General features: G+C 43.7%; 1 protein-coding gene across 1 annotated transcript in view; it reads right to left on the minus strand.

Moving 5' to 3' along the window:
• AGBL1 (AGBL carboxypeptidase 1) overlaps positions 1-18,349 on the minus strand; it is a gene marked incomplete at both ends in the record, with an annotated part of 599,032 nt that overhangs the window by 432,617 nt on the left and 148,066 nt on the right. The gene's annotated exons all lie outside the window — the stretch shown is intronic.

The raw sequence follows: 18,349 nt of genomic DNA on the forward strand, positions 1-18,349 counted from the left end.
TCACCATTGTGAATGTCTATAACATTCTCAAATAGTTCAGAAAAAGGATAATAGTGTGTGGGGAGAGAGAAGAAAGGAGGTGGGGGGAATCCACAGGATTTCCATTCCTCTTTCCTAAGCCTCAGTAGACTTGGGATATTGTCATTTGGGTTGAGCAAACTATAAGGCTTAGGTTGAAAAGGAGAGGACCCTGAGTGACAGACATAATGTCAGGAAGGCTGCCATGTGTAACAGATGCGTTGGGTGTTTTCCCTAAAGAGAACGGAAGCCAGATCAGCAAGGGGTTGGTTCCGTCCAGGAAAGGAACTCCTCAGGCTCAAGGCTACCCAACAGGGAGCTGGTCTCTATGTGGTAATGAGTAACGTGGCACCAAAAATATCCAGAAAGAGGTTGGAAGTCCACCCAGCAGGGATGTGAGGACAGGGCTTCCTTACGTCTGACAGGGAGCTGTAATAGCATGCTCTTACAGTTCTCTTCCCCTCTTTCACACCATGACTACCCTTTGTTAGTTGAATGACCCTGTGTGAGACCTCCCATGAGACCCCTCTGATGGGTGAATGATTTCTTCCTTTTTCCATTATGAAGAAAGAAAGGGGGAAGAATGGTCCAAGATACCTCTCTCAACAGTCCACATACACCACTTTTCATGTTAAACTCCTTCGCCTACAAGTTTGGCGGACAGACCAGTTCAGGTCTACCCAGTAGATGGGGAGATAGATACTCTCCGGCTCCTGGTCCTCTCTACCCCTGTGGACTAGGTACCCCGAAGAACTCTAACGGGCTGACTCTCAGGAACAAACGCCCACATCTTGCAGCTCTGCCCTCTCACGACTGCATTTCTCCATTATCCATACCGTTCATGCTGGTTTATGAGACAATCTATGTTTCTGGCTGAGCATGTGAGAGAGGGATCCCCTGAACTGTAACTGGATAAGCAAAATTTCAGCTCCAAGTCAGATTTTTTCCTAAGACCATATAAGTGCACATGAGTGAAACGATAACATGAAAATTCAGTGCTTTATTCCAGAAGGGTTTTCTCATAATATTAATGGAATTCTCCTTTTCTTCTACTTGTTTGTCAAATTCTAAATTGTCAGGCTTGACTGAGCCCCACTGAGATTTCTGACCCATTTGTGCAGTTGGTTTTATATTTTTTTTCACTTTTTACAACATTTCATTCAGCCATGACCCTAAATTGAGAGCCATGAGTTTTATTTACTCCATGATATGTTTGTGGAAGGTTTAAATCACCTTCATTACCTCCTTTAATGAATTATTCTTTTGTATCAAAAATATTTCTCTCCTCGGCTGGTCCCAGCCACAAAGCACTGGACTTCTTTACCGCCTATATGAGGTTCCAGCCTATCCAATATCTGATGTTTAAAAGAAAATTGAGGATTAGGTAGGAAGTACTAAAGGAAACTATCACCTGCTGAAAAAAAGACAGAATGGAAAAAAAAGTGCATGGAGGCCACGTGGGCAGTGGGAGGTTAAGAACTTTTGTCTTTTATCTATGTTAAGGGTATGAGACTAATAATGTGTTATCCTCATGACTTCATCTCCCGCTTCTGGGGGAGGGGGAGGGAGATAACGAGAAAAAAGTCTTTAATTGTCTGAGAGAAAAATCCCTTATCAGATCCCAATGATTTTATTCACCATTTCCTGTTAATCTTCAACAACCTGTCATGTTTACTAACATCGAAAATAGCTACACCTCCTCCCCCAACCCCTACCCTAAGTCAGTCAATCTTTCTCCGTGAACGGCTTGGGGGTTTTGCAAAAGTCGATATGCACCTGAAACCCGACAAGAGATCCATCAAGCTGAACAAATGTAGAGGGGAGCTGAAGAATGAAATGAGGGTCACTGGGATCTGCAACTTGCAGAAGTTTGAGAAGATTTGAGGGGAGGACAGTGCTTCTCCCAGGGAGGCCAAATAGGAAGGAGAAGATGTGGGGTTTCATACATTCCTTTGGGTGGGCTCAGGGTTTGGAGGCCAGAGAAGATCCCCAGACCAGCTGTACTTTAGTCTCTTTATGTAAATGGCTTCTTCCTAAGATTTCCTTGGAAAAAGAGTTCCTGTTCCTTAATTTTTTTTTTTAATTTCCGAAACAGATTGGTTTATGTTAAACTGGTTGGCGGATGGGGTGGAATGGACAGAGAGGACTTCTGAGGACCTTTAATTTAACAGCTCACCTCCACCCCCTTCCCCATCCAAAGGCGCTCTCCATGCCCCCTTGTCTCCATCAGCCCCTCCCTGGCAGCCTCCTGCTGAAGTTCTTATCTGGCCAGTTTTCCGGTGGCAAATCTGCATCCTTGTCCTCACCTCCAATTTATCCTCTTAACTTCTACTCTTTCTACCTACCTTTCCAGATTTTATCCTCCTGAAGTCTTACTTGTAGCTAATTCTCAGTCTAAAATGTGACCTCGCGCTCTCCTTATTTTTACCCCACGTATTTCTTCACAGAGGTTCGAATGTTTTCTTTAGTGCAGACCCCACTGATGCAGCAGATTTTTACATTCAGGAAGAAAGAATAAAAAGAGCAAGGGAATATGCCAAGATATCAATAGTACTTATGAGGGAGGAAAAGATTGATGATTCTATTTGCTTTGGGTTTTTTTAGACTAGACTTAGACTTTTCTGTAGTTTTTATTCTCCTCATCCTCTGCAATGAACTTTGACAATCAAGTAGAAAAAAGACAGGTTACCCTTTGACAGGAAGTCCGTAGTCTATAGGCCATGCCATGTTGTAAATGCCTGTGGGCAGGGCAAGAAGTCCCCACGTTGCCATAGCAACCAATTCACCTTACCCCATCCCTTTCGAAAGTGAATTACCTACCTTGTCCCTGAAGGTATTTGAGAGCATGATCATCTCTATAAAGATGTTTGTCTTTTAACAGGAAAGCCCAGACACCTTCAAGACTCAAAGATTGGATTTCTCATGGGGAATTTCCAGCCCCATGACAGGTTGGTGGAGAAGTGCTTGGTGACCCAGATTATAATACCTGCAAGCAACCCAACGCTCTGCCACTTTTATTGGGCAAAACCAGAGGAAATTTCCATGACTGCTCTTTGTTTCCCATATCTGAGAATTTCATCACCCCTTTTAGAGTAAAGAGATAGCTTAAAGTGGAGGAAAAGTGGGAACCTGCAGCAGAGGAATGAGCTGGATGCTTTCACAACCACAGCTCTAGGAATGAGACATATAAATTAGTGCAGACCTCCAAACTCATCTTTACTATTCTCGTGTACCCTTCACTGCCTTGCTGGGCAGAGCCTTCAGCTGTCAGCTTTCTTTCTGGAGTCCTTGCACATGGCTGTGACCTCCACTGCTTTCTAGCTGTGTGACCTTGAGCATGTTACTTCACAGCTCTTGTCACTAAGTCTTTATCTAAAAAACAAACAAACAAACAAAACTGATAACAGTCTCTTCCTTGTGGAACTGTTGAGAAAATTAAATGAGATAATATATATAAAGTAGATAGCTCGATGCCTGGAACATAATAAGCACTCAATACCTGTTGCCTATAATTGTCATCATCAACATGATAAGCATCATCTATTTACTATTCCAACTCCCCCTCTGTAATTTTGGACAACAAACTGCCAAATGCTCAGGACATGAACAGATTCCTTTGGACAGCCTCACACAAGAATAGGAGCACTAGGATCACATAGTTGCTGATCTGCATTCTGGCTCTATCATTTATCAGTTGTGTAACCTTGTTTAAGTTACTAAGCCATTCTGGACTACATTTCCATCATCTGCAAATATTAAAGCAAGATAAAAGAGAGATAACTAAAGCATCACCCTTACAAGTCCATTATAAGGAATGATTGCATAGTGTAGCAGCTGGCATCAAGTATGTGCTCAATAAATGATAATCCCTTCCCCATAAGGATGACATTCAAACTTCAAATTCACTTCACTAGTGAGAATTGCCCAAGGAAAAGTTTCAAAATAAGTAAAATTTATAACCACAGTTCTTCAATCCCCATGTAATGGAATCGACTTCTCACTCCAAATGCCCACACATCTTACATAGCTGCCTATCTGTCCTTAGACACCCCAAACATATATACCAGGACCATTCCCCCACGTTATCCCAGGAGCCCTTAGAGATGATGTCCATAATGTAGAACTTCTTAGTTCCCCTCTCTGACCAACTTTACCCGAGTTGGGTCCCATTACACTAAAGCTTTTTTAGAAGACTGGGTAGTGTTGTAAGAGCCTCTTGATTGATAATGGTTAAGTGTTTAATAACTCACCCTTGCTTTTGATAAGCACATACATGAGTAAGAATAAATACAAGGATTCGAGGCTCTCATCATTCTTAAGAACAGAAATCATCTTCAGCCACATAGCATAGTGGGCCATTACTATCTGAAGAAATTCTTGCCCAGGAAGATTAAATAGTTTTATTAAACAGATTTATTTCCTTCTGTTTCAGGAACTTCATGAAAATTCATTCATATGAACTACTGACAATTCAGCTAGCCCTTTTTCAGGACTGTGGCCCCCTTCTCATAAGAGAAGACCACTCAGCTGGGCTTATCAAACACCCCTCCCCAAGGCTTGCCTCCAAACCCTCTCCTCACTGGATCCCTCAACTGAGCAATTATATCACAAACACTGCCTGATCTTCATCAGGACTCCACATGCAAATACCCACCTGGAGCCACAGCACTCGCACTGTATAATATCCCACCCTAGAAATCTCCCTTTGGAGACATTACTACAACCCAAGATAATGGTGACCTAAACTACAGCAAACAATCCACTGGCCTCTGCAACAGTGCTCTTTTCAGGGAGTCAATTTAGAAGATGTTTCTGGACAAAGCAGGCTTTTACCAAGACTTCTAAATCATATTACATGAACAATAAGCTGCCTGTTTTGCCACTGTAACACCAGTTACAATTACTGAGTATTTATTTACTGAATGTTTCCTATGTGCTCAGCATTGGGCTAATCATTTTACATGATCATCTCACTTATCTCATGGAAATGCTTGAAGATAAGCATTATTTGCCTCCTCTTACAAATGAAGACACAGAGGCTGAGAGAAGTTAAATAACTTATTCAAGTCCTGAGAGCTTATAAATGGCATGTGGAGAATTCAAATGGAATCCCCCATCTGCCTCCAAAGCTGACATCCCACATCATTATCCCCAGTGCCGGTTTGTACAGATTACACTGTTTTGCATTCAGATAAAGACCTTTAATGGTTACCAGGAGAACCAGTTTCTTGAGGAGGGTTTCCGAAAGGCTGAAGGAGATGAAGTCTGCGGAACAGCTGAGGTGCTTGAGGGGCGTGGCTTTCAGCCAAGTGGAACCTGGCACCGTCCCTCTGGCCAGTCGCCCTCTGTCGCCCTCCTCCGTCTTCTCTGCTCCCTCCCAGGCCCCTAAATTGTGGCGAAAGTTGATTTTTAATAGGAGACTCAAGAAGGTTTAAAGAGTCAAGGGCTTCCCTGGTGGCGCAGTGGTTGAGAATCCGCCTGCCAATGCAGGGGACACGGGTTCAAGCCCTGGTCTGGGAAGATCCCACATGCCGCAGAGCAACTAAGCCTGTGAGCCACAACTACTGAGCCTGCGCGTCTGGAGCCTGTGCTCTGCAACAAGAGAGGCCGTGATAGTGAGAGGCCCGCGCACCGCGATGAAGAGTGGCCCCCACTTGCCGCAACTAGAGAAAGCCCTCGCACAGAAACGAAGACCCAACACAGCAAAAATAAATAAATAACTAAATAAATAAAGAGCCAAATTAACAGCCGATGGTGCCTCGGCTCCCTGGAGGAGATGTTCAGGACCTCTCCTGACGCCCGGCAGGGACCCCTGAGGCCAGCCGGGAAGTCAGGCCCAGTACGTGGGTGCAGGGCTGCCGAGGCGGAGTCGCTCTCAGCCTCCCCGGCAGCTGCTTCGACGCTCCTCACAAAGGAGAAGCCGCGCTGTATGTACCGAAACATAACTAATCTTAATGTCAGCAGTAATGGAAATTACACTCCATTATCATTAGCTCAAATAAGAATAATGATATGGAATTAGCTTGCAGGTATTTTTTTCTCTTTGTAAAATAGATACTTTTCAGTAAACTTGGCTCTAAAGGAAATTTGGGTTTCAAGCAAATCTTGCTTTGCCATTGACTGCCTTTTGAAAATGAAAGATGCTTTTCCTAAGCTTCAGAAAGAGTGGCTAAGAAGGCTGAGAAACCATCCTTCATAGCATTGTTTTAAATCTAGACTCGCCTACTGCTGGTTGGGTTTTTTTGAATCACCAACTGCTTCTGATACCTTTCCACAGATACATTCCCAAGCCATAGAAGTTTCTCCACTCTTGAGAAAGCCTCAGAAGCCATATCTGCCTCTTCCTCTACACACCCAGCTCTTCCTCTGGTCCTTGGAGAGTACCATGTCCAGGGTATTAGGCTGCAGTGCTACAGGGGAAGGGACCACTAACAAATAGGGACATACTCCAGACCAGAACCCCCTGCCACTTCCCTGCATCCCATATGATGAATCAACCTCACCTTGTACTTTATCAATTCTAAGGCATATATTTTTTCACATTTTAGCATTTCCAGAATTGAGATGCTTCTTACCAATGATGATGTTTCAATGACAACTGGCAGCATTTTTTTGCTCTTCATGGCACATAAAAATTGGAGCATCTTATAGTCAATGACATCCTAGATTTGAGGAAGTAGGATTAATTTTTCAATATTTAGTTTGAAAATTCTCTAAAAGGAGCTTGTTCCCAGCAAGAAATGATCCCTTGAGAGGTTTGCTCAGCATATGGGAATAAGCAGAGACAGTTTGCCCTGAAAGCCAGATCTTGCTGTGTCTAGGTATGTGGTGAATTATCAGCTAAAACCATACTCATACCCCCTAAACTCCAGGAACAACCATTCACTCATTCAACAAACACACTTAACAACTACTACGTGCTAGTGTGTGCCAGGCAGTATTGTAGGCACTGGGGATATTAGAGCAGGAAATGAGATGCACAAAGTCTCTACTCTTAGGGGCTTGCATTCCCATGGGGGAGCTGGGGAGACTCTCAGATCCAAATAGATGCACACACACACACACACACAAATTAGGTAACTTCAGTCAATGACGAGTGCTACAGTGAAAATCAAATAATGATTCTAGAGGGACTGGTGGGGCTGCTACTTTAGACTGGGTGGCTGGGGCAACTCTTTGAGGAGGGGGCATTAGCACTGAAACCGGAATGTAGGAAAGAATCAGGCTGCAGAGATCTGGGGACAGAAAATTCTAGAGATCTGGAGAGCAGAGCAAGTAGAAAAGCCCGAATTTGTTGAGTGCAAATAACAAAAAGTCTGGAAGCTAAAGCCAGGTGAAGAAAGTGAGGGGAGAGCAGTAGGGCAGAGATCAGAATGCGGGACCCCCACCGCTTTGACATTCATCACAGCGGGTTGTGCAAAATCAGGTGGGGGCGGGGGCAGATATGTCGGTCAGATCTTCTCACTCTCCTTTTTGTTATTTGTTTTTGACATCTCTGCAAGAAAGCCCTTAGGAATGATCATCTTTGCCTGGACCTAAAATTTCCCAGGAGTTTTCCTATCCATCCAGAGTTTTCTTTTGAGTCTAGATTCTTCGTAGGGAAAGAAGCACCTGCTAAGCCCTAAGACGAGCCCCAGTCCCTTCTGGGTTATTGTAGAGAACCTTCCTCCTAGTTTCATTTTGCCATTTCCACTGTTTACTCATCAGAAGGCAACACTTAAAGAAGAAAGCCAGGATTTATACCTGGAAGAAGAAAAACAGAGCACTTCCCCGCCTGCCTTTCTCTGTCAATGGATGAGGGAGACACCTGTCCGTCAGTGGCGTTGCCTGCTTCTGGCCAGAGTGCAGACAAGCAGTGTGGACTACAGGAAAACAAATCTGCACGTGCAAACATCACGTGCAAATTGGTTCACACTGCATTATGCTTCCAGGCCTTGAGCATGCGCAGAGCAAGGTAAAGAGCTCAGCCTCTGTGCTCCTGGCCCGCTGTCCTTTGGCCTGATGTCATACGGTAGCACAGCACTGAAAAGTCCCGAAGCAAGCGTGAGCCTTGCACTTCCTTGTTTGAACTCCACTCCTATCCCCCGTGGTCCTCCGAGTGCCCCTTCCTACTGCCTGGAATGTGCCAGCAGCAGCCTCCTACTTGACCCGCATGCCTCCCCTCCACTGCCCAACACATCTCACTAAAACACACACTCAGATGCTGTCATCCTCTACTCAGAAAAATGGAACAGCTCAGGGAAATCCAGAAGATCTGTGGATGCCAACAGGGGCCTAATGTTCTCTGGGTCTCCTTGTATGGGCGTAGCAGTTGCCAGGGAGCCTGGGTGTCCCTGGGATTAGGGGGAGGGGCTAAGGAAGAGGCTGAGCGGGGTCTCTGACCCCTGCTGCCACCAGAGCAGCTCCACCATCAGCTGTTTACATGCAATGGCTCTGCCAAGGTTTTCATTTCAAGTTTAATACCTAAAATTTATTTCTTTAAAATAAAAATAAAAGATTTGAAACCCTCTGGTAGTGAAATGAAGTGGGATTTCAGTCTCACTGTGCCAAGTACACATCATGCAATCTTGGGCAAGTCAGCCAACCTCTCTGAACCTCAATGTTTTGTATAGAACAGTTTCCCAGCCTGGAACTATGGACATCTGAGGCCGAATATTATGTCGTAGGGTCGGGGGCAGCTGCCCTGTGCATTGTAGGATATTTAGCAGCATCCTGCCCTCTACCCACATGATGCCAGGAGCGCCCACACCCCCTGCAGATGTAGCAACGAAAAATGTCTCCAGACCTTGTTAAATATTCCCTTGGGACAAAATCACTCACGCTGAGAACTGCTGCTCTAGAAGAGTTAAATATTTACCTGTCTTGCAGGACTACGGTGAGCATTAAATGAGATAATATGTGAAAAAATGCTCTGCAAACTGCTATTATTAGAAGTCTGCTGGAAGCATCTGACTTACATCCTGACATAAACAAATAATTGTACAGTCAATCCTGAATGGGATGAGGAAGCTACTGGGCACTTTCAGAGCTCTGAGATGTTTATCTTTTTGTCTATCTCTTTAAATCTTTGTGACACCTTATCTTTGTCAATCCATAGCCAGTCATTCATTATGCCAGGGTGACACAAATTCTGAAACCCAGAACATTTAGAGCTCAGCAATCCTGGATGTTAACCCCTGATTCCCCAGAATGAAAACAAAGTACGTAAGTGTGTGTGGATCAAACTTCTAGAGAGTAAGAGGTTTGAGCTTTTAGCAAACACACACGACCTTCACACACGAGCCTGAGCTTCCTTGAACACATTCACACTGTTGTCAAAGCAACATCATGGCCCAAACCTACAGGCAGATAGATAATCAGGCCAGAGGGAAAGCCCTAGAGATAGAACCAGGTCTTTAGTGCCAGAAAACAGGAGAGCCTGGTTGAAACACAGCAGCCTGCTTAGTTGTGAGAACCAGGATTGGCTGCAACCTTATTACAACAATGTTTTTTGCAGACAACAGTTTATGTCAGGCAAGGAAAACACACCACCACCACCCACAGTTCTGTTAGACCCCGTGTGGGTGCCTGGGAACATCCTGGCCATCTCGGGAAGGTAGTTCACCATCTTGCCTATACTAACAACCATTGTCATTTCCACCGGAAGCTGACCCTTCTCATTTAATTAGGTCCAGTTTAATTGTTTAATTAGGCGTCTTAATCCCAAGAGACTCAAAAGTTACTTGACTAAGGCTCAAGGATGAAGATAACAATTTTACATCTCTCTCTGAGTCAAACTTGACTAGCTCTTCCTTAGGACCACCACACAGTAAAAACGAGCACGTGTTCCAAACCTCCTAAAGGATGCATCAGCCCATCTTTAAATTATAATCTCTGACAATTTACTGAGCTCTGAAAGTGTCCCATGAGAATACTTATTTCAGAGGTTTTCAAACTTGATTCTTTCGAACCCTGAGGAACTTCCATGGAAGTTTCTCAGCATCAATCACAAGCCAGGGAAAGAAGAGGTGAAAAGGGAAAGGCCAGGCTGTGATTCACTGGGATCTCCCACTTCTGCTCCCGTTTTATCTGCTTTACATGTGTCATCTCCTCAGAAGATTTCTTTAAAAAAAAAAAAGTTTCTTCTACTAAAGCATCCTCAAACCACTCAATCTGTACAGCCCTCCCATTTTTGGAAAACCAAACTGAAGTCAAGTACAATGACAAAGAACTAATTTCAGGTCCCATGCCCATCAGCCAAGTCCAGGTTTCCTGACTCCATGTGGAAGGTGAGACTCATCCTTGAAATAGGAAGATTTTCTGCTTTGAAGACAGTCACAACGGAGTTTGAATTTCAGCTCTCCACTTACCATTCATGGGATCTTAGGGAAAAAATGATTAACCTCTCCTAACTACAACTTCCTTGTATGTAAAATGGGAATATAACGTGCCTGGCAAGTGCCACTGCTCTGTAATTAATAGTTATGATCATTATTCCCTGAAGGTACTCTCATAAACAATAATTCTCTTATCACTCCCCACCTTCCTGCCCTCTTCCTTGAGGGATCGCAGAGAACAGTTCATGAAACATATTATCAAATGGGATGTGGGATGCCTGTGAACCATGGGAAGGCAGATGGGCATCTTCCTTAAGTCGTGCCTTTGGCCTTGGCAGCAAAGGTGAAGAAGGTAACAGGTTATCACAAGGGTTCAGGGGAGATGGGGAAAAGTAACTGCAGGATTCTCTGCTCTCTACCAGAGGCAGCCCTCAAAAAAGCTGCGCGAGATGCGAGATGCTCCCTACCCTCGGTAAGTCCCTCTCAACCCCGCTAACCTCACTGGGAGTGCAACAAATTCCAGCAACTTTTCCAACACCGGGCTTGGGCTCCGCTCACCCTGCCTCCTCCCAGCTCCCTTAAATAATGGCTGAGCGAATGCCTCTGGGACCATCTTCAGCTAATTTCCTTCAAGACATGCAAGCTGCTAACGCTGGGAAGCACAGATAGTGTGGAATAGCAAATATGGCCAAAATTAGATTAAAATAACCTCCTGATAAACAAATTACTCACCGAAAATAAATATTGGACTAGCGCGGCCAAGATAACTAGAAGAACAGCACCACCACATGGCAGGAAGAGGAAGTACATGAGCTGCGGTCTGTGGCCAGGGACCATCAGCACCCACCCCCAACTCGGGGGCAGGACAAAGCCAGCAGGGAAAGGGAACTAGCAGCTGTAATCCTTCCCGGCCCTGTTCCCTTCTCCTCTCACTCACCCCGTCATTCATCAGCCTCGCCTGATGCTCAGCCTCACAGCAGAGACTCTGGCCCTTTGCACAGCCATGTTGGTGTATTGGCACCTCTCACTGGGTCCCCTTCAGATGCTTGTATGGGATGGACCGTGTGATGCTCTTTCCTAAACTAAATGACAGATGCTCCCACCACACACACACGCACACAAATCCTTCTAATACTTAGAAAGTATTTATTTAGCTTCCTTTCAGATTTTGATCTTATCTTCTTTGGGCTAAATAAACCTACCCTTGTTCATCTCTCCTTGGTGTGCACAGAGCTCAGGTCCCAGGGTCTACAGCAGGTAAGCTCTGTAGCCCAACTTCTCCAGGCCTCAGTTCCTACACCTGTGAAATGGTGATGATGATACCCCCTTACTAGGCATGTACATGCAGTGGTATATACAGTGGCTGACACGCTAAGCAGTCGATAAATGGTACACATGTGTGTTGTCATTTCAATCCCACCATGTGACGGATGTAGTTTGCTAGTCTGCATTCATACAAAGTCGATCACAGCAGTCCATCCCAGTGTGACAAATGCAAAAATCTAGCAATATTACTTGAAGCAGATTTCTGGATCATCACAGAAATATAGGGCCTGCTTCTCCAGAAGTTATGATGGCAGAAAGGACGTCGGGTCTATAATCACACCACAGTTTGATTCTTTCTGGGGACAGGAATTGGGCTGGCCTCTTCATTAAGGCATATTGGAAGCAAATGTATGAGGCTTAAGTCACGAAACTGGAATCCTTCTTTAGTTAACGTTAGTGTGTTAGAGGTTCTCTGGGTACAGCTCAATGTGAGGTGTGCGGGCTATGACAGGAACCCCAGTGCCCATGGAGGTAGACCCTGCAGGGAAAATACGTGCATACGTACACAAAAATGCATACACACAAACAAATGCAAAAATATAGGACTCACTGATTACAGTATAGTTACTTCTTAGTTATACTTAGTATATTTATAGTTAGTATAAATATAGTGAAAAGGTTTAATTGGAAACCTAACCCTGGGCAGAGATGGGGGGTTGTCAATACCCTTGACAGAGACATTTGTGCTGAGACAAAAGAAAGAACCAGTGTTAGCTGGACAGGAAACCTTCTAAGTCTCAGAGATCTGGGTGGGTCACTCCCTCTCTCTGGTCCTCACTTTCCCTGTGTGAAAATGCAGAGAGGGGTGGATAAGACCAACAGTTTTCTGGGATCTAGACAACAATGTGTATTGTAGTCATCAAACTCACTAAGAGACTAGATCTTAATTATTCCAACCACTAAAAAGAAATGATAATTATGTGATGTGACAGAGGTGCAAATTATTGCTATAATAGCAATATAGCAATATAGATATAGCAAATCTAGAATGTAAATCTATAACGTAAATGTGTTACATGTACACAATGTTAAATGTCAAATATATTTCAATTTTTAGAAAGGTTAGTAGTTTTCTGGGTTCTCAGGGAGCCCTATATTTTTGTGAACGTGTCTCAGAGGCCACCTTAGGGGAGAATCATTGGGAAATGGACAGACAGGGCTCTGAGTTCTCTACTCAAAGAAAAAAATGTTTGAACACCACTGCACTAAACAACCTCGAAGGTCTTTTCCAGCTCTGATGGTCTGACTCCATGGCCCTCCTCTGGAAACTGAAGGGGAAACACTCCGTGGGCAGAACCCTGGGGCACCAGGCTTGTCCAGGCAGCCTGGGAAGCCAGGAGGACAGATTCCAGGCCCCGTGGGAACACAGATTGTACATGTGAGCCCTGTGAAGTCTGTGCCACCCTACGGCTACTGGTGTATGTCAGAAGTTCAAAGGAATCACACTGCCAACCATCCTAAAACACTGATGCCATTCTGAGAACTCCTCAGAGCTCCTAGAATTCCTACAAAAGCCTCAGTTGCGGCTTTTCAAACATGGCCCCTTCTCTGACATTTTGCTGTAGAGCAACTAGCTGGCCACCAAGTCCTCCAGTCCCTACACTGCTGATTGCCAGGCCATAGTAGAGGACCGTTGAGAGCTTGAGGTGTCTGTCCATGATCAGGACTCTAGGCGCCAGAAGTCCCCTCCTTCCTATACCCCTGCCAGCAACAGGCTGCGCTGACCCCGTGAGCCAGCCAGGCAGAGCTCACCGAGGAAGACACCAGAGAACCTCCTCTTCCTGCCGAACTTCCCACGAGCTCCCTTGCATCTCTCCCTCCCTTCTTTCTTCTCTGTCTCCCTCCCTTTACTAACTCACTTTCCCATTCCCTGCACCCTCCCCATTGCCCCAACTTATGCAAACTCCCAGACTCCTCTGAATGCTAATGCTGAAGTTGGAGAGTGGTCTGAAGTAGACCCATCATCCTCTTATTATAAGATGTAGGGCCTGAACCAGAAAGTGCTTCAGGTCTTTCCTTGTTGCGAGAATGTGACCTTTAAAGCTGGGCAGCAAGGTTACTACCAAGGCGTTACGTGAAGATTCATCCCTGGAGCCAGTACAGATCAGGCAGAATCCCACGGTGCACGCTCATTCCAAGCACCACTGCCAGGCCACCACTTCTCCAAACTGCATTTATACCTAATGCTCACAAAAGGGTGTTAGGGAGCAGAAAGAAAAAGGGAGAGGTGGAGAGGCCAATGAGAAAGGAGAAGAAGATGAGGGAAAAAAAAGGAAAAAGAGACACAGAAGTCCAGGTAGAGACACAGATAAAAGAGAGAAAGGCACAGTGGATGCAGATAGAAAAAGGGACAAGGGCACATGGGTGGACCTAGAGATTATCATACTAAGTGAAATGAGTCAGAAAGAGAAAGACAGATACCATATGAGATCACTTATATGTGGAACCTAAAATATGACACAAATGCTGTATAGCACAGGGAACTCGACTCAATACTCTGTAATGACCTATATGGGAAAAGAATCTAAAAGAGAATGGATATATGTGTACGTGTAACTGATTCACTTTGCTGTACGGCAGAAACTAACACAACATTGTAAATCAACGATAGTCCAATAAAAAGTTTAAAAATAAATAAACTAGACATAACTTGGTTTAAAAATAAAATAAAATAAAATATGAAACAAAAACAGACTCACAGATATAGAGAGCAGACTTGTGGTTACCAAGGAGGAGGGGGCATTGGGGGAGGGATGGACTGGGAGTTTGGGGTTAGTAGATGCAGATTATTACATATAGGATGGATAAACAATAAGGTCCTACCGTATTACACAGGGAACTATATTCAATATCCTGGGATAAATGATAATGGAAAGGAATAAATAAAAGAATGTATATATGTGTATAACTGAGTCACTTTGCTGTAAACCAGAAATTAACACATTGTAAATCAACTATACTTCAATAAAGAAATTAATTTTTTTAAAAAAAGGGACAGGGGCAAAGGACCATGTCTTATTTTTATTAATTAGAGAAAAAACTGCCTGCAATGGAAGCATTATTTATTACTCAAAGCCTTATTAAGTTTTGGTAATAAAAAGCTAAATGTTTTTGTGCAGGATAAAGCATAAAAGGGCAAAGCTTTCAATACAGGAAAATTTAGTGTTGCACATGCGTAGGTAGAGAGGGGGAACTGATACAATAAAAGTATGGAATCTGGATTAGACCGTTCTAGCCCACATACATACAAAAAGGACCCTTGAATGAGCAATGACTTTAATTTTTAGGATCCTAAATTTCGGAAATAATTGGAAAAGAGGCCTAGGACTTCCAAGGCTTTATTTTGCATGCTGTTCCTCGGAAAAGGAAAGAGATGAGAGCTGTCTTTTGGTTCGTTTCTCTCTGTCCGCCATCTACCTTTCCTACATTGGCTTCTCATGCAATAGCTACTTGATGGAAGAAAGGGCTGAGACAAAATAACAAAATTGTTCTTATGCAACCTGGTGCTCTTTCCCTTTCTTTCTGTTATGGTGGGCAGCTCCAAGGCTCCCAGATCCCTCAGCCCTGCTCTCCCCGTTACTGGTGAGGGTTGCCTCCCACCACCCACTACGTCATAGGGCCTTGTTGACCTAAGATTCACAAGCCCACCCATGTTTACTGCCCCCAAGGTAGTAGATATGTCCTCCTGGCTCTATTTTAACTGGGAAATGTTCTCCTTTTGTAATGCAATTATAGAGATATACTAAAATGCCCAACTTTTATACTGATAAGTATCAAGGCCAAAATCATCACCAGCTAAAAAGAGTTTGCTTTCAGGAGATAAAGGTTCACATAAATATTCCCAGATATCAGTGCCAGATGGTGAGGGTTTGAATTTTAGACAGGAACTGACTTCCTGCATTTAGGTTCAGTGGACACAAACTCATCTGGGATGTAAATTGACAGACATTCCATGTCAAGTCTTACTTATGCATGAAGGCATTTGAAGCAACTAGAGAATTCTGTGACACTCATCTCCCCCACAGCAACCTCAGCCTAAGTGCAGTGGTACCATCCATACCCAGACCTTACATGTCACACAATACTTTCGTTAGGCTGGTAGAACAAAGATGGCAACTGCTCCTCCCCAAATCCATGAAAGACTTTGCTATTTAAACACAGCACTCTTGAACCTTCCTACATTGTTTGTGGGAACCGGTGCAGCTACTGTGGAAAACAGTATGGAGGTTTCTCAAAAACCTAAAAATACAACTACCATATGACCCAGCCATTCCACTCCTGGTGTATATCCAAAAAGAAAACAAAACACTAATTCAAAAAGATACATGCATCCCAATGTTCATAGCAGCATTATTTATGATTGCCAAGATATGGAAGCAACCTAAGTGTCCATCAACAGATGAATGGATGAAGAAGATGTGGTATACACATATGCAATGGAATACTATGCAGCCATAAAAAAGAATGAAAATTTGCATTTGCAGCAACTTGTATGGACTTGGAGGGCATTATGCTAAATGAATAAGTCAGACAGAGAAAGACAAATACTGTATCCTATCACTTATATGTGGAATCTAAAAAAAAAATACAACAAACTAGTGAATATAAAAACAAAGAAGCAGACTCACAGATATAGAGAACAAATTAGTGGTTACCAGTAGGGAGAGGGAAGTGGGGAGGGGCAGTATAGGGGTATGAGATTAAGAGGTACAAACTTTTAGGTATAAAATAATCTACAAAGATATATTGTACAACACAGGGAATATAGCCAATATTTCATAATAACTTTAAAAATTGTGAATCACTATATTGTATACCTGTGACTTGTATAATACTGTACATCAACTATACTTCAATAAAAAATAAACTTAAAAAAGAAAAAACAGCCCTCTTGCCTGCTGAGCTCAAATATGATCTCAGAATCCTACCCACACATGGGAGTTGGCACTTGCAATGGAACTTTCTTTTTTTTTCTTTTTTTTTTTTTTTTGCGGTTCGCAGGCCTCTCCTCTTGCGGAGCACAGGCTCTGGATGCGCAGGCTTAGCGGCCATGGCTCACAGGCCCAGCTGCTCCACAGCACGTGGGATCTTCCCGGACCGGGGCACGAACCCGTGTCCCCTGCATTGGCAGGCGGACTCTCAACCACTGCGTCACCAGGGAAGCCCTGCAATGGAAATTTCTGCTGTCCTTGTTCTAAGATCCTCTAGATCTCTAGAACCTCCTCCCTCCCAAGTAACTTCTGCATGTTCATAAAGACTTTCTGCCATCGTATTCTTACTTCATGTGAACCCACAGGAATGACACCAGTGCTGGGGAATTTAAGATCAATTATGCAAATGAAATACCAATAAAAGTATTTGGGAGGGATCATCTGAAACCCCGAATGAGCTTCAGCTAATGTGTGATCAAATATGCAACAGTGATTCTCAGAAGGAGGCAATTTTCACATCCCAGGGGACAATTAGCAGTGTCTAGAGACAAATCTTAGTCATTATAACTGGCAATGTCACCTGGTGAGAAAAGGCCAGGGATGCTGCTAAACATTCCAAAATGCACAGGACAGGCCTCAACAACTAAGAATTATCCAGTTCAAAATGCAAGGGTGTTAAGGTTGAGAAACCCTGATAGACATGAAGGCTGAGTATTTAGTGGTAGAAAGACCATAAGAGAAGTTCTCATCCAGCTCTCTCGTGTTAGGATGAACCTGAGACTCAGACAAAAGTCTATGTGGACAGCTCAGCAGAATTAGCAAATAAGCCTATACATCCTTCTAATGCGACAATAAAACTTGGTTTATATGTGGAGGATGGCAGGCTATCATTTCCCTGACAGTCCATTTGTATAGTTAAACAGAGATTAGAACTAAGATCATTGGTTCTATGCATGGGTCGTTGGATTCAGTAGTACAGGGTAGTAGGGGGCGGTATTGCCTTTTTTTATACATGTAGATATTATAACTCATTCCTTCACTTAAACATTTAGTACACAAATATTTATTTGAGGCTTTTTATTGTGCTGATGCAAGTAATACAACAATCAGCAAAGATGACCCTTGCCTTCAAAAGTTTGCAATCTGCTGGGAGAGATGGGCAACAGCAAATTCAATGCAGCATAATCAATGTTGTGTTGGGAGAGCCTATGGGAGCATAGAGGAGGGGCATCCAGCCTGGTCTTGGTGGCCAGGGAAAGTGTTTTCAGAGGGAATGAGGTCGGAGCTGAGCTCTGGAGGGAGAGTAGAAGTTAGAAACTCTAAAACTGAGCCCCTAGTGCAGTGTACTCCATTTGCTAAGCACAACTAGCACGTTGGAAACCCACGTAAGACTCTAAGCCTGAATCAGACGGTATTTGCACTGGCTATTGGTTTCTCCTGGGCCCATGCATCATGTTTTACACAGAAATAGTTAATAACTGTCATGTGACTACATTCAGATTTTTACACATGGTGTATCAGGACACTCAACTCTGAGCTTCAGGGGGGTGTGTGTATGGGTAGAAAAATAAGTCAGCCTTTCTCAGCTAGTGTAAACAGCTCTTTGCAGGAAACTGCTCTCAGCAGGAAGCCACTTTCTCCTCACTTTAGCAAAGCTAGATTGTAACTAACTTTTTTTTTTTGTATTTTTATTGGAATACAGTTGATTTACAATGTTGTTAGTTTCAGGTGTACAGCAAAGTGAATCAGTTATACATA

The sequence above is a fragment of the Hyperoodon ampullatus genome, assembly GCF_949752795.1.
Source record: "Hyperoodon ampullatus genome assembly, chromosome: 3".
NCBI lineage: Eukaryota > Metazoa > Chordata > Mammalia > Artiodactyla > Ziphiidae > Hyperoodon > Hyperoodon ampullatus.